Source organism: Electrona antarctica (genome assembly GCF_951216825.1).
Source record: "Electrona antarctica genome assembly, chromosome: 20".
Classification (NCBI taxonomy): domain Eukaryota; kingdom Metazoa; phylum Chordata; class Actinopteri; order Myctophiformes; family Myctophidae; genus Electrona; species Electrona antarctica.
Window position 1 is genome coordinate 26,181,279 of NC_136801.1, and position 14,186 is coordinate 26,195,464.

The 14,186-nt window shown below is 43.5% G+C and overlaps 1 long non-coding RNA gene across 1 annotated transcript; it reads right to left on the reverse strand.

Moving 5' to 3' along the window:
* Positions 1-124: 124 nt before the first annotated feature.
* LOC306912717 lies at positions 125-11,591 on the reverse strand. Its single transcript, XR_013788432.1, has 3 exons — positions 11,336-11,591; positions 6,987-7,050; positions 125-198 (listed from the first exon to the last, which is right to left on the reverse strand). It is a non-coding gene; the product is annotated as an uncharacterized lncRNA (long non-coding RNA).
* Positions 11,592-14,186: the final 2,595 nt, after the last annotated feature.

Below are 14,186 nucleotides of genomic sequence, written 5' to 3' on the forward strand. Positions count from 1 at the left end.
TGTCCATGCAATGAAGAGTGCACAGTGCGATCACAAGAGCACAAATCAGCCAAAGCCAACAGACTAATACATTTAATTGGTTCAGAAGACAAACGTGACAAAACAAAAGGTGAACAGAAACGTACCTGTCATGGGGCTTTGATTTTTATTGGGAGAACGCATCTCTGATTGTGGGTTATTTCCTTTATGAAGCAGTATCTTCAGCCATGTCAAAGGACAGATGGTAAAAGACAGGAGAGGAGAAAGTAAAGGACATACACAGAAAGAGCATGAGAGAGAGAGAGGGAAAGAAAGAGACAGAACGAGTGTGAGATTTCAAAAGGGTAGGACTGAAGACACATGAGTCACGTGACGAGACTGGATGCAACTGGCGGTTCACCAGTAACCTCAGCCCACAAACCCACAGGGCGGGTTTGGCGGTGACACCAGCATTGGCCCGCTCAGCCAGCACTCGACGGGGACACTGAGGCTGTCAGTCTGGCGTCTGCGTTCGGGACAAATCAGGGTCCTCGCCAGCGATGCCTCACCACAGAAGAGGAAGCGCACCTGGGGTTCCGTCTAAGCATGGTAACAAACGTATCTAGGGCAAAATTATGATGGCGGTAAATAGAAACGGCCATTTAGTCCTAATGAGCTCCAGTTAAAAGGCGAAGGATGGAGGGGGATCAAACCGTCTCAGATAGAAGGAGGAATCCCTCTGATCCACTTCCAAATGACACGATGAGCCAAACAGAGGGACAGTAAAACAGCAAGGGAGAGAGACAACTTTCCCACACGGATGAGAAATCGACAGCCCTAACTGACAAACACAAACAAGATTTAAGTTTGTCCTCCGAGAGATAACTGGGAGTGCTCCATCACTTCCCCTGACAGTTATTTTTTTCTTCCAGGTCAAAAGATTAAGAACACCCAGTTGCTTGTGCGAGTTGTGTGTGCACATCAGACTTCAGATTCTGCCACACCAGACAACACACCAACCATTATGTTTATTAGATGGCATTAAATAACATTTCATTTGACATGCCTCAAATGCAGAAGGTATATTAGAATTTCAAGCAATTTCTTCCTCATGAAACTTGGTGAAATAATCCCTTTGTTACACTACTCAGCCAGGCCTGAAATGAGTCAATAAATATATTAAACAGCTCATACTGTTACTCTCAGTGCTCCATTCTGAACACTAATGTGATTATCGTGTATGAACACGTGCATGGAGTGCACTTTATGGACTCAAGACAATCTGATCTGTCCAGTAGTCCTAACAACAGTTTAAGGGGTCAAAGCTAATCAACTGAGAAATGGGGGACAAGGCAAGGCTGCTATTATGATAACACAAACGGCAATCACTGGTCATAGGTTATTGATAAAGAGACAGGTTATTGATAAAGAGACAGTTTCTTCTAGTTTTGTAAATATATTGAATTCCCCTATAGGATATATTTGAATGTACATTATGAAGATTCCAATATACAGATAGATATCCAAAAAAAAATGTGATCACGTGGATCTCGGGATTCACATGGGAATGTTCGCCCCAGAATAAAGTGGTTCATGTTGTTCATTTGTTAGTGGAATGAGGTAGCAAAGACACATTGTTAACAAAGCCAAGTAGAACAACATATCAACTGGCTTGCTCTGATAGGACGAGATGTTTTCAGGAATTTACTCAAGGTCATGTGACACGTTTGCACACTGACAATTCTTGAACTACTACATGGAAAACACACGCACACACACACACACACAGCTTTCCTATAAATGGCATGTTGTCAGCCAGGACAAGTATATGGCATCGTACCAAGGACAATGACGAGCAGGACCAGGTGCATGGGGTGTTTGTGTGTGTGTGTGTGTGTGTGTGTGTGTGTGTGTGTGACGTGCTACGTCTGAGTGGATGCCGTATCAACATTCCGCTCTTCAGGATCGTGACTCCATTTGAACTCATCACCTACTTCTAATAATTGCTAACAGACTAGACATTTGGAGAGCGGGGGCAGCACCATGCAAAACCCAAACTAATAAGCCCTTTCAACCACACACGATGACCTCACACAGTTGAATCCAGTGCGTTAGTCAGGCCAGCGTCAAACAGGACTTGGAAATAAAATAATAGATGAAACTAATCGTTGAACTACACTACACAGCATCCTCCCGTGCAAGCATGGTGTGCATCGAATTGATGCACACAAGATAAATCAGTCATCCCCAAACACACACACACACACACACACACAAGAGAGAGAGAGAGAGAGCCCCTGGCCCGGGCGATTAGCTCAACCGTCTGAGCACCTAGGCTGCTGAGCCAGGCTGACGGCGTGCTGCGGGTCCGACTCCCGATGGCCTTTGCCGCATGTCCGTCCCCCCCCCCCCCCCCCCATCTCTCTCCCAATTTCCTGTCAGACTACTTTCAACCTATCAATAAAGGCAGAAAGCCAAAAAAAGAAATCTTAAAAAAAGAGAGCCTCCAAAAAGAGAGCAACTCCATATACTGTTAATTGCTCTTTCGCTAATGTGTTTGAACACCCACTTGACCTAGACCCTGTGTCAGAGGTACCCACGCCACAGAGGCGGCTGGTAGAACCTAACTTGCTACAAATGTATTCAGACTATTCACTTAAAGCCATATATTTTTTAATTCAGCATGCGATGGTGTCACGTGGCGAAAATCTACTAGATCATAATGCATCACATTGCGATGTGTTGAGCTTGTAGTTCGTCTATTTGTGTGTCTGTAATGTTTCCCCAACATTTAATTCGCCTAAAATTCACAAAACAGGGACACCGGGTTAATACAGTCTCAAGCTTCATTATGGCAAGCCTCTCTTGCCTGTAACTCCAAGTAGATTAAAATAAAACCAGATTATTTGCAAATGCTGTTGTTCTCAGGTCTGCTGTAGGAGTGAGTAATCAATTTCTGACTTGAATCCAACATGTGCTAGCAGAACCTTTATCAGAGCCAACTATTACACATGTATCTCTCACTGCAACACACACGTGTAGGGTTGTAAAAGTACACACCTCAGTCCTCTTAAACCGATGGGTAAATGTCATAAATCATGATTATGGCACATTATGTGACACACGTCACTCGCACGCACACACCAATAGGGAATGCATGTGGGTGGATTCTGTCATTGGGTATATGTATGCTGTGCATGTCTGTGTGGACTCAGCACTGCAGTGGACTGTGTGTGGTACGTGTCAACAGCTCTCACTTAGCTCAAAGACCTGTTGGTCTGGATGAGCATTGTAGAAGCTATATAGGCTTTATCTCCATCTAATAGCCTGCTCAGCACTGTTGAAAGCTCCAACAGTATCATCATGCCATCATTTGAATGAGTTTTATTCAGGGTGGGACTAGTCTCACGTAGCCAGACAACTATTGAACTACACCTCCTCCGAGTAACGGAAACTGGCATTTCCGTTCACAAAAATATATTTTATCTTTAGATTTTATTTGAAGGATTAAGTTATATATATGCTTAGATGATTTAGATGTATAGAAGAATACATGTGCGCGACTGTATGAAACAGAAGTGGGGGGAGGCTTCACTTCCGCTTTGCGCATGATCAATGCTTCAGCTTCCATTCTGCAGAATGTATGACGGAAGCATTTGAAAATTGCGAGAGGCAACATTCTGGCAACACGAGACTAGGATGGGACCAAAAGTGGGTTTCACAAACAAAGACCTGAAGTGTTCTAAATATTTGAGCAATATTACCAAATCAGCCATGGGTCAAATTAGAAGTGTTTTGCCAATAGCAAATCATGCAAAACTCATCCATGCTTTTTCACCGATCATCTTGTTTTTGTAGTTCACATTTCTTGGGGCCAGATTGTCCCAGAAATTAATAAACAGCCTCCAAATTGCTCAAAATACAAGAGCACATTACCCCTATTCTTTTCAATCTTGCCCCATTGCACTAGTTACATGTGGCAAACTGATTTTAAAATGACTGGGCCTTGCAACTCATTATATATCTCCGACCTTCTCAACCCTAGTCTCAACCCAATTTATCTTGCCCTCAGTCCCCAGGACAGAGGGCAGAAGTGAGGACATTTTGCTGGTCCTCATATTTCAACTGAGCCTGGGCCAACTGAGTGTTGAGGTTTAGGGTTTGAATTAGGAGTTCGGTTAAGGTTAGACATGTAGCAGTATGGGTTACAGTCAACATTAGGGCTTAGTTAGGGACGTTTTTATAGAGTGTATGCGCGTGACATCATCATACGCGGAAGTTATGTGGGAACGCCTACTGAGACATACATCCAAACAGAAAGGTTATCTGATTGCATTTAGTTAAACGACATTCAGTTAAACTGAATGTACTGTAACTCTGCAAACCCATTTTGACCTGAGATCAGATTCTAAAAATGTCTTCTACATCCTGCAGTTTTCTGAAAAAGCTATGTTTCTATGTCGGTGGTTCTTCAATTTTTTTTAAATAGCAGACCTACAAGCTCGTAGCGCGCCACTCGGTGGCGCGCTATGAGCTTGTTGATCTGCTATTTTTCAATAGCTAAAGCATAACATAAGGCTAACACCAAAAGGGGTTCCCGCCCAAAATGGGTTAATACATATTTCAATCAATCAATCTCACTTTGCCATTCACTTTATGCATGCGCAAATACCCTCTATACTTTAGCAATCCAAAATCTCAGGGCACACCTGTATTCAGAGCAAAAATAGTGAACATATTGAGAAAAATAAATAAATCCCCCAAGAAAATCCACAGAAAGTGGTTAAAATATATATTTTGCCGGGTATAGAATTCCCATCTGTACTGGGAAATTGGTGCACACAAAGTACAGTACGGATAAAACTAAAACAAAATACATACATACATGGATGCACCTGGGACGTATCCTCAGTGATGTATCCCAAGGTCATCGGGGTTTCGGGTCTCCCAACACCATACCCCTCACTCAGGTGAGTGACCCAGCCGGGGTGATCAAGTCCCGACTTACGTCCCAGTAGCTACCCTCGATCAGTCCCATTAGGGAAAAACCAGGGCCACACAATCCGTTCCTCCTGAACTACTCTGCCGGGACTGGGAGGTACCATTCTGGCGCGTGGATAGAGTACATTCAAACATAATTCATAACTTTTTGTATATGACGGCAGTCAAAGGTCCTCACATGCATGGTAGTGTGTGTGTGTGTGTGTGTGTGTGTGTGTGTGTGTGTGTGTGTGTGTGTGTGTGTGTGTGTGCGTGTGTGTCTGCGTGCGTGCACTTTCCAACAAACTGCCTGTTGTGTCAACACAACAGCTGCTCCAATCATCATATCAACATCTCTAGGAAGACAAAACAAACAAAGGAAAATGTGTCCCCCACTGCCAGCACATTATTAGGTTATTGTAATTAGGTTAACGTTACTCACACATTTGGACACAGACTTACTACCCAAATCTTGACAAACACATGCATAATGTGATATGCATATTGCCACACCCCATTATGTATAGTGGGATTGGATATGACATCATACATTTGAACTGGTTAAGTTGATTTGCATCACAGCATGCGTGCAGGCCAAGGGGGCAGGCAGGCTTTCCAACGTTGAAGCTCTAGGTCCTAGTGGTAGGACGAGGGACTACAGGCGGACCCGTGGATTCATGACCGGGAAACCCCGTGCAGCTGGGCTTTAACGTTGAGCGCTCGGTTGCCCTACGTCACTCAGGACCTCAAAGTTGAGGTCCTGGGAGGGACTTCCGGCAGTCTTCCGGGTGCTTCAAAACGCCACTGAGCAACTTCCACTGACATGAATAGCTGGGGGGGCGGAGCTTCGCGCTAGTTCAGTCTCTATTATATATATACTCTATGGTGCAGGCAGGCACAGGAGAGGAGTGGAGAGGGGGAGACTGCCAATTAAAAACAAACGGGCAGCTGGACTCGGGTTGTTAAGACCAGCAGACCTAGTGATGACAGTGAAATGTGGTGGTCCTCTGGCTGGAGGCCTGCAGGGCCATGCAGGCATAGATGGAGTCCATTTCACCCCAGGCTCACCTCCCTCCAGCCAAGGGTCTGAATACTGGCTACTTTAACTGGCCCTGTTGCTACACTGGAATATACAATTATGATACAGTGTCATCTTTATATTGTCTACCGTTTTCAATATTGAAACAGTACAGTACAACCAAGAGTTGTGCGTAATTGATTAATGTGGTCCATTGCTAGATAACCTCAGTGTCCTATGGCTTCTACACCACCGGATGTCCTGTCCTAACAAAGCAAAAAAGACGTACACATAGGAGGCTGGATCCAGTAAGACTTTCCTACTAAGTTCCTGCAGCATTATAGACACATATCCATGGATTACTTACACTCCTTGATAACAAGTCCCTAATCCAGAGGCGAATGGTGGATACAAAGGGGGGCTTGGCAAAAGCTACGTAGTACTAGCTTTGGTGCTTGGGGTGCGCATAGTTTGGCCAAAGAGGAGAATGATAGACCCAAAGGGCTCACAATAATTGAAAAGGCATGTGGAGCAGGAGGGATGGGCCCTTCTGAGCAAACAGTGAGTAAAGACAGTCCTCCTATCATCATGGAACCATGTTGCCATGGCAAGGAGGGTAACGTTTGAGGCTGTCGACATAATGTAGCAGAGGTCTGTTGTTGATTCACCACATCACAGACCTGACATACATGATGTCACTGACAAATAGTTACCACTGACTGGTGGACACAAAACAGCAATACACAGAGAGGCGCCTCCTGGAGGTCAAGCCAAGCGTGGCTGACCCCAGGAAGGCACCAATTGTGCGCGTGCATGTGCGTGCGTGTGTGTGTAAAAGAAGGGGCTGTTAATAACCACTTCCTACTGTGGTCAATGGTCCATTCCACTTCATAGTGATCCAGGATGCATATCTTCTTGGCAGCAGGTGGTGACCTCAGGAAGGCCTGGTGTGTGAGTGTGTGTGTGTCAGTCTGTTCTGTCTTGGGCAGTACACATGTGGCATTGCTATAATAGACGTAGATGTACTTACAAGTCAGCCATACAGATGTGTTCAAACTTCTTCCTCTGTCATCTAATCTGCATGAAAACAGGGCCTGCAAAAAAGAATGTCAACATTCTCATTGACTAGAGTTAATATGAAATGCAAATGTCTAAGCAAATTCAAAACTACATCAACAGCATCAGACTTGCCCTTCCTTCCCTCATACAGACTTGAGGAAAGATACTTTAAGTGCCTACTTATTAAGATATCCTGGTGAAAGTAAAATCCTAATCCAATTTAATGCTCATGTAGAGTGATTCTTTACATGTTCCAAGCCTTAATATTTCACAGCAGATCGGTTCATTTTTGGAATTTAACTGCAATGCTTCCTCAAGTGTTCAGATATTTATGTGTTTGCATGTCATTTGATCTTTAGAATGTACACAACATAAACAGCTCTCTCCTGGCCGACACCACTGCAAACACAGCTGATTATTTGTCTAGATAATAAACAAAGTATGAAACTTTATACGAGTACATTAAACCTAAACATTGGTGCGCGGTGCCGATAGCTGGCCATCACCACATAAAGCCAAACACACATTCATTTGGCTATGGGCACTACCCAAATACCAGAACTCTCATTCCAGTTGCCAACCACATTGGGGTCAATTAACAGACAATACTGTAGCATTGTCTCTGTGACCTACTTTGGCCAATGTTAACCCTATAGAGCACCATCCTCAGTCCTTGTACTGCATTCTACAAAACAAACAAGTAGCTACAGCCATGTAAGATCTCTGATCCCAACAGCCTTGTAGTCCTCCTGATATTTCTAGACAGAATGGACTGCTGTCCCAGTGTCTACCTAAACAAGACATTTCCATAGCTTACAGTGAGTGACCATCCAAGGTCCTAGTTTGACCAAGATTGGCCCGTTTCAAACTGGGTGACCCAAGGCCTGACAAATATCTCAAACACTAAAAAGTCCAGCCATTAAAAAGCTTGCTGTTGGCCAAAGTGTCAGCCAAGTGGCGCCTGCACCTTCATGTTTCCTCCGTCGTATTTATTCAAGGGTTCCGGAACAGATCACAGATGCGCCATATTCTGCTACTTAACAGTCATCTTCTACAAGATCAATGTCATAAAACATTGGCTTGACTTGATTAGAAACTAGTCTCTTTAGTAATGCAGGCTACAAATTTGTAAAAACCTGTAAAATATTACTTACGGTTATGGTGAATTACACTTCTATACACAATGATGTAAAGTCCCCTTGAATCAATGTGTTTTCCTTGAATATTATGACCATTTTGGAGGCCGTTTTACTCTTGGAGAACAAAAGAGGTGGGGCTGTTTGTGGGAATTATAGTAGACCAATAAATCAAGTCTTATTTTACATGTTATCCTTTGGACACCATGGCAACAAAGCCCACCCAAACAAAACCAAACATCCATGTCACTCAATCAGGATAGAATTAACAGATACAAGCCACAGAACACATGCAGTAACTCTATTCTTCTCCGTTACAGGTGGGGTCCCCGTCTTCATCACAAACACTGAGTCATGATGTCTCCCAGCGGGTTGAGAAACACCCAGCATCTGCTTCCAATAGTGCTCAGCCTCCCCTCCGACAAGGGGGGGGTATGTGGGAGTCAGCAGCCCCAACAGACCCATCGCCAAAACCCAGGCCCCCCAAAACAATGATGTAACTGAGGGCTGTAACACAAGGCTTATGTAACTGACCTCCTCTAGTTAAGTTTCTCACTCTGAAAGAGAGCTTTGGACACTTCTTGGAAAACAAGTCAGAGCCTCAGAGGCGAGCATGTTACTTCAGCGAGGGCAGAGAATACCCCACGCCAACTTTCTACACACATGTACATCATAAGTATGACTGAATGTGAATGCATGCGTGTTACACTCACACTGACACATGCACTCCTGGTAGCCTAAGCCCTATCAACACTGGCACACAACCGTGTGCTAACTGCTAAGCTTACACTGTGTTTATACAAAACATACTGATCAATCAGACAGTACTGGGATCATTCTCTAATAATAATCCAACTATCTCAGGACATTTTTTATATTGACTGGGGGCTGCCAGTTGCCTCAAATGAATGTTGTACTCAAACAGTGACCTGGCTGGGATCAGTGTTAGTCACAAAGAGGAATAGGGGGGGTATGTTTTTTCGAGGGCCCCCGGCAGCGACGTCAATCTCACGGTCCCACTGATAACTCGATACCTCGACTCGGAAAAGGAAACACGCTCGAGCTTTGAAAACAACAGTGTGTGCCGTCACGAGTTCAAACCAGTCATCAGTCAGGCTCGAGATACGGAGAAAGAGGTGATGTTTTGCTTGTGGTTTGGAGAGGAAAAGGTTATCTGCACAAAGGAATTGAACATGCTGACATCATCTGAATTCATAACGTGAGGCACACGTTTGTAAAAAAAAGAAATCACACCCGTGTGAAGCGAGGGGCGCAGTTATCATCTTCCAACATCGCTACCAATGTATTGTATATACATCTCTTATGACGTAATTATCAGACAAAACAAACATGGACAAAACAAACATTAAACTCTGTCCATTTCAAATGGCGTTTTTAATATTTGTTTAAGGAAAAACAAACATTAAACCTGTATATAGGAGGGGCTAGTGCCCCTCAAAAAATATAGACTCAGACTCAGATGCCTGCAGGTCGCTGAAACATCACCAGTAATACCAATGGCAGATCATTTCATGAATGCTGTAACATAGAAAACCAAGAGAAACATACAGTAATCTTGAGTTACAACCATTAGGGAAATGTTCCATTGAGGATCGAGTCATCCTTTTCTGGGGGAACAGCCAAGACAGGTAAATAGCCATAATTAATCGCATGCCCCTCTGTCCATTACCCCCGAGCAAAGTATACACGGCACTAAAGCCTTCTGACAATCCCTCAGCGTTCACTGACAGCACATCTGAAAACTTGGGAGTGGAAATGGGCACCGATTAGCCTCCACCCGTACGTCCAACAGTGAAAAACTGCAGGGCAAAAAGGACAGAAGTAGCCTTCCCTAATTGCTTTGAAGGTATTTGTTTTGACAGATGATTCATACCTGCCAAATAAGAGGAAATGGAACAACGCTCAAGCAGTGAACTGCTCCCTACCTTTACATTTGGTTTGTCTAACCTTTCAACCTGGCAGCCATATGACATGAAAAAGGGTGTTTGTTTTTATTTGGCAATATTTGGCAATTACTGAAAATAGCCTTAAAATAGTAGTTTTAAGTTTAAATAGGCCTTCAGCCGCAGTTGTGCCCTGCGTGTGTCCTTCCAGTGTTTGACATGTATGATACATTTTGAGAAAAAGGACGAGATACCATATTTCCAGTCAGCAGTCTTTAACTTTCTGCTGCATCCTATTTGCCCTGCAGCAGAAACAGTATTACAGTAAATAGAACAATGAAATAATGTTAACCAATAACCACACACTCCACCACTCTCTGTGGGCAACAAAGCCACCTACATAGTACTGAAGAGCGACAATAAAACATCAAAGGGAGACCACTTGAATGGATTCCACAGCGCTCACAGGCAGGGAAAGTCAGCAGCTACAGTAGATATAGCCTACCACCGTCCATCGCCCTGTCTGTCCCCACAGCAGTGCTGTAAGCTAGACAGGGTATTGGATAACATGTAAAAAGGTAACTTGATACACACCGGGCCGGCGAAGCCTTTATTCGGAGATAATACAGTAGACTCTTAATCTGTCCTGGACTGCCAGGTACCGTATAGGGTGTTCTGTTTCACAACGACTTCCAACGCAGACACCGACAGCATCGTCGATTTACCCTTTACTTTCTGCATGCAGTGATGCTCGCAGGTGACTCATGGACCTTTAAAACACCTTACACCTGGCTGCAGGTGTATACATGGGGTCTATCTGTCCTGCATTCGTGCACGCCCTTCTTGAGCAAAATGCAGTATTGCAGTTCAACCATGCAGTGAGTGGGCTACACAGTAACAAACGTCAAAGGTCTAAAAGGTTGCATACCGGTACAGAACAATCAAGATTACACATTTCATTTGCTAATTCTTCAGCAACAAAACGCGGGACTTTGAATACCTGAAATTCGGTAGGATATTTAAAAACAAAACAGCGAAGGTGGCTTTAATGCGTAATGAAACTCAAACTTGAGTTCAAACGAGAAGACTATTTAAAAGTTATACTTATCTAAGTTATATGAACGTGTTTATATGAAAGTTTCTTCCATTGACATATTTAGCCTACTCTCATTCGCCAACTTGTTTTAGCCAAACCAGCTTGTTTCAACTCACGCGGCCGGTAGGATAAATAATTATTGTCCAATAAATAGCGTGACAAATAAACTTGGTATTAAACTTACCAATGTTTTGTTCCTTTGAAAGAAATGGAACCCATCTGCAACGACAAGCGCAGAACAATTCAACGCCCAAATCCTGTTCTACCGGGACACACACGACCTAAACACACACGAGTCTGAGTGTTTATTAAAAGGCTCCCCTCTACTCCTCCTGCTTCTCAAACTTCTCTCCAGTTGGGCTGTGCAGTCAGTGCTCACATCGGATGGGAGTGAGCTCTTAAAGGAGCAGTCAGACTTCTTCTAAAACCCAAAACCTAATCTCTTCTTGCTAACATCACCTGACACCACCTGTAGTGTATACGTAGACGTACACGCGCGCGCGCACGTCATACGCACGCAAGAAAGCACACAGACACAGTACAGTAGGTTATAGCCTACACAGTACACACAGTCAGTACGCAATGCACACGCGCGCGCACACGTTGTGTTTTCCTAAAATGACTGACTGATGGGGGTCACTCTTAGTCCAATGGACAATTCATTTTAAGCCTACACTAATAGCTTAACAGTGTGGAGTCATCCTCTTGGTTACAGATAGGGCTCAGTTACACAGACAATAAACAGACCTGCCTGCCTGTCTTCCTCCCCAATACCAATACATTCCTGCCTGGTTTGTACAAATGTTGATTATTGGACCACCTTGTTGGTCTCTCAGGCTATATTAAAGTGCAACCATGCTAAACCATGACCTTAACCCCCCCACCCCCCATCCTGTTTATTGGTAAATGTTTGTCAAGGCCTACTATTGAATGAGAGGATGTGTCTACATTTGAATACAGGACACACTTTTCCTGGACAGATGTCCAAACCATTACTTTTCAGGAAATGTAAAAAAAATAACTGTACTTTCCTGTGCTTTTTCTGCACACTGTTAATAAAGTATTCAATCAATCAAAATCAAACCTGTGTTCCGATGGATGCAATGTAGTTATAATTTAGTCACAAGCTCTTTATTGCGACAGTAGGTCACATTTACTATGAATTTCTGTGTGTCACGTCACACCTTCATATATAGTCACGTCTCGTGACATCACGCCTCGTGACATGACGCCTCCATATATGGTCACGCCTCGTGACATCACACCTCCATCTCCATATACAGTATGGAACTGACCTGTCCTGACATTCCATGTTGGTCCTACCCCACCTGCTTTTCCTCTTCGATGTCTACCTTTTGACTGATACCTTCCGGACCCGCCCCAAAGTTATTAATGCAGCTGTGCCTGGCAGCCGGCGAAAACTAGAGTTCTCAACAGGCCTGAAACTTAAGGCCCGGCCCTACCTGGGCCCTCATCAAACCCTGTACACTCAAGACACGCTCCATATATGGCCAGTACAGAATTCATTCTATATGTTGATCTGACCCCCCATGCCAAAGCGCCAGTGCTCGCCCAGCACTCTGCCGTCACCCAGGCGGATGGGTGCACGCGACCTGGTAGCCTATATTATATTTTATAGCAATAATAGCAGATCTTTAACGTGTCACATCACAACGTGTTATGAGCTTGTAGGTTGGATATTTTTTTTTGTCATATGAAGAAGTATAAAATAGGGCATTAATTTCTCAAAACAAAATAAAACAAAACAACAACCTAAAGATGAAATATGGAGACACAAGGTTTCTGCCGGACAGCGACGATATAAATCATTGGGCATTTGAATGATTTATATCTCCAACAAAGTGAGTTTTTTAGGCAGTGGTTCTCAAAAAGCCTCCTAAATTTGATGTATTCGACCGTGAACCCCCTTATTAAAATATGTTGTGCCAGGGATGCCCATAAGAGAAGATTTGTGTTGTTAAAAATAATAAATAATAATAAGATTACGCATAATCCATTGTTAGCTTGTAGATCTGCTATTTTTTGAATAGCCAAAGTATATATAGGCCTTTTGGCTATTAAAAAAATAGCCAACCCCATATAATATAGGGACACCGGGAGTCCCTGGACCTCTCTTTGAGAGCCAATGTTTTAAGGCATGTTGCTAGGGGCAACAGGCTGGTGGCCAGGCCAACAAATGATCCCCATTGTAGCAGGGGGCCGCAGTCAGAATGGAATGGTTGATGAGTCCACGGCTAACATGAACCTGAGAAGACACCGGCCATATGGACAACTCAGAGGGGACAGACTCTTGAGACTGGGGAGGCGTGACAAAAAGAGATACAGTATGTTGGGCAAGGAAGGATAAGAAAGTACAGCACTTCAGTGTATCCACTTTTGGTGAAATGATACATAATAAATTATGGAATATTTTGGTTGTAAATGTTGTGTTATTCGTGCAAACAAATACTGCTTTGACAATGATTAAAAGATGATTGATGGTGATTATGTAAAACAGTGCATCCTATGAATACCAGTAAACCCAAATATGACAGCTAACTACTTGTAAATGAGACATACAGAAGACGTACTGCACACATGTTATGATCAAAGTGACCTTCTGTTGTTATTTTGCTGATTCTTTTCTTGGTCGGATCCCTTGAGCCCCAACACGGTGCCTCAGGCCAAAAACGGAATGCCTCAGAGTCAGATCCTATCAGTTACCTTTCTAGATGTTGCATATCAGCTGAGCTCAGACAATCTCATTATACATTTCTCCTTTGTCTTCCTTTGTGAATCAACTCTAAGGTTGGCTTTCTTTTCACCAGTGGTTGTGTATGCATATTATATATCTCGGCAATACAGTATGAAACTCCATATATGGTGCTCAGCATTGTGGAAAGTTGTGTCGACCTTTATACAAGACAATATCATATTCATATTGAGCCATAAGGTTACTGTGAGTTTCTTTTACCATCTCCCATATCGGATTTCAGACAAGACCAGAGCTATACTTTATGAATGTGTGTGTGGTG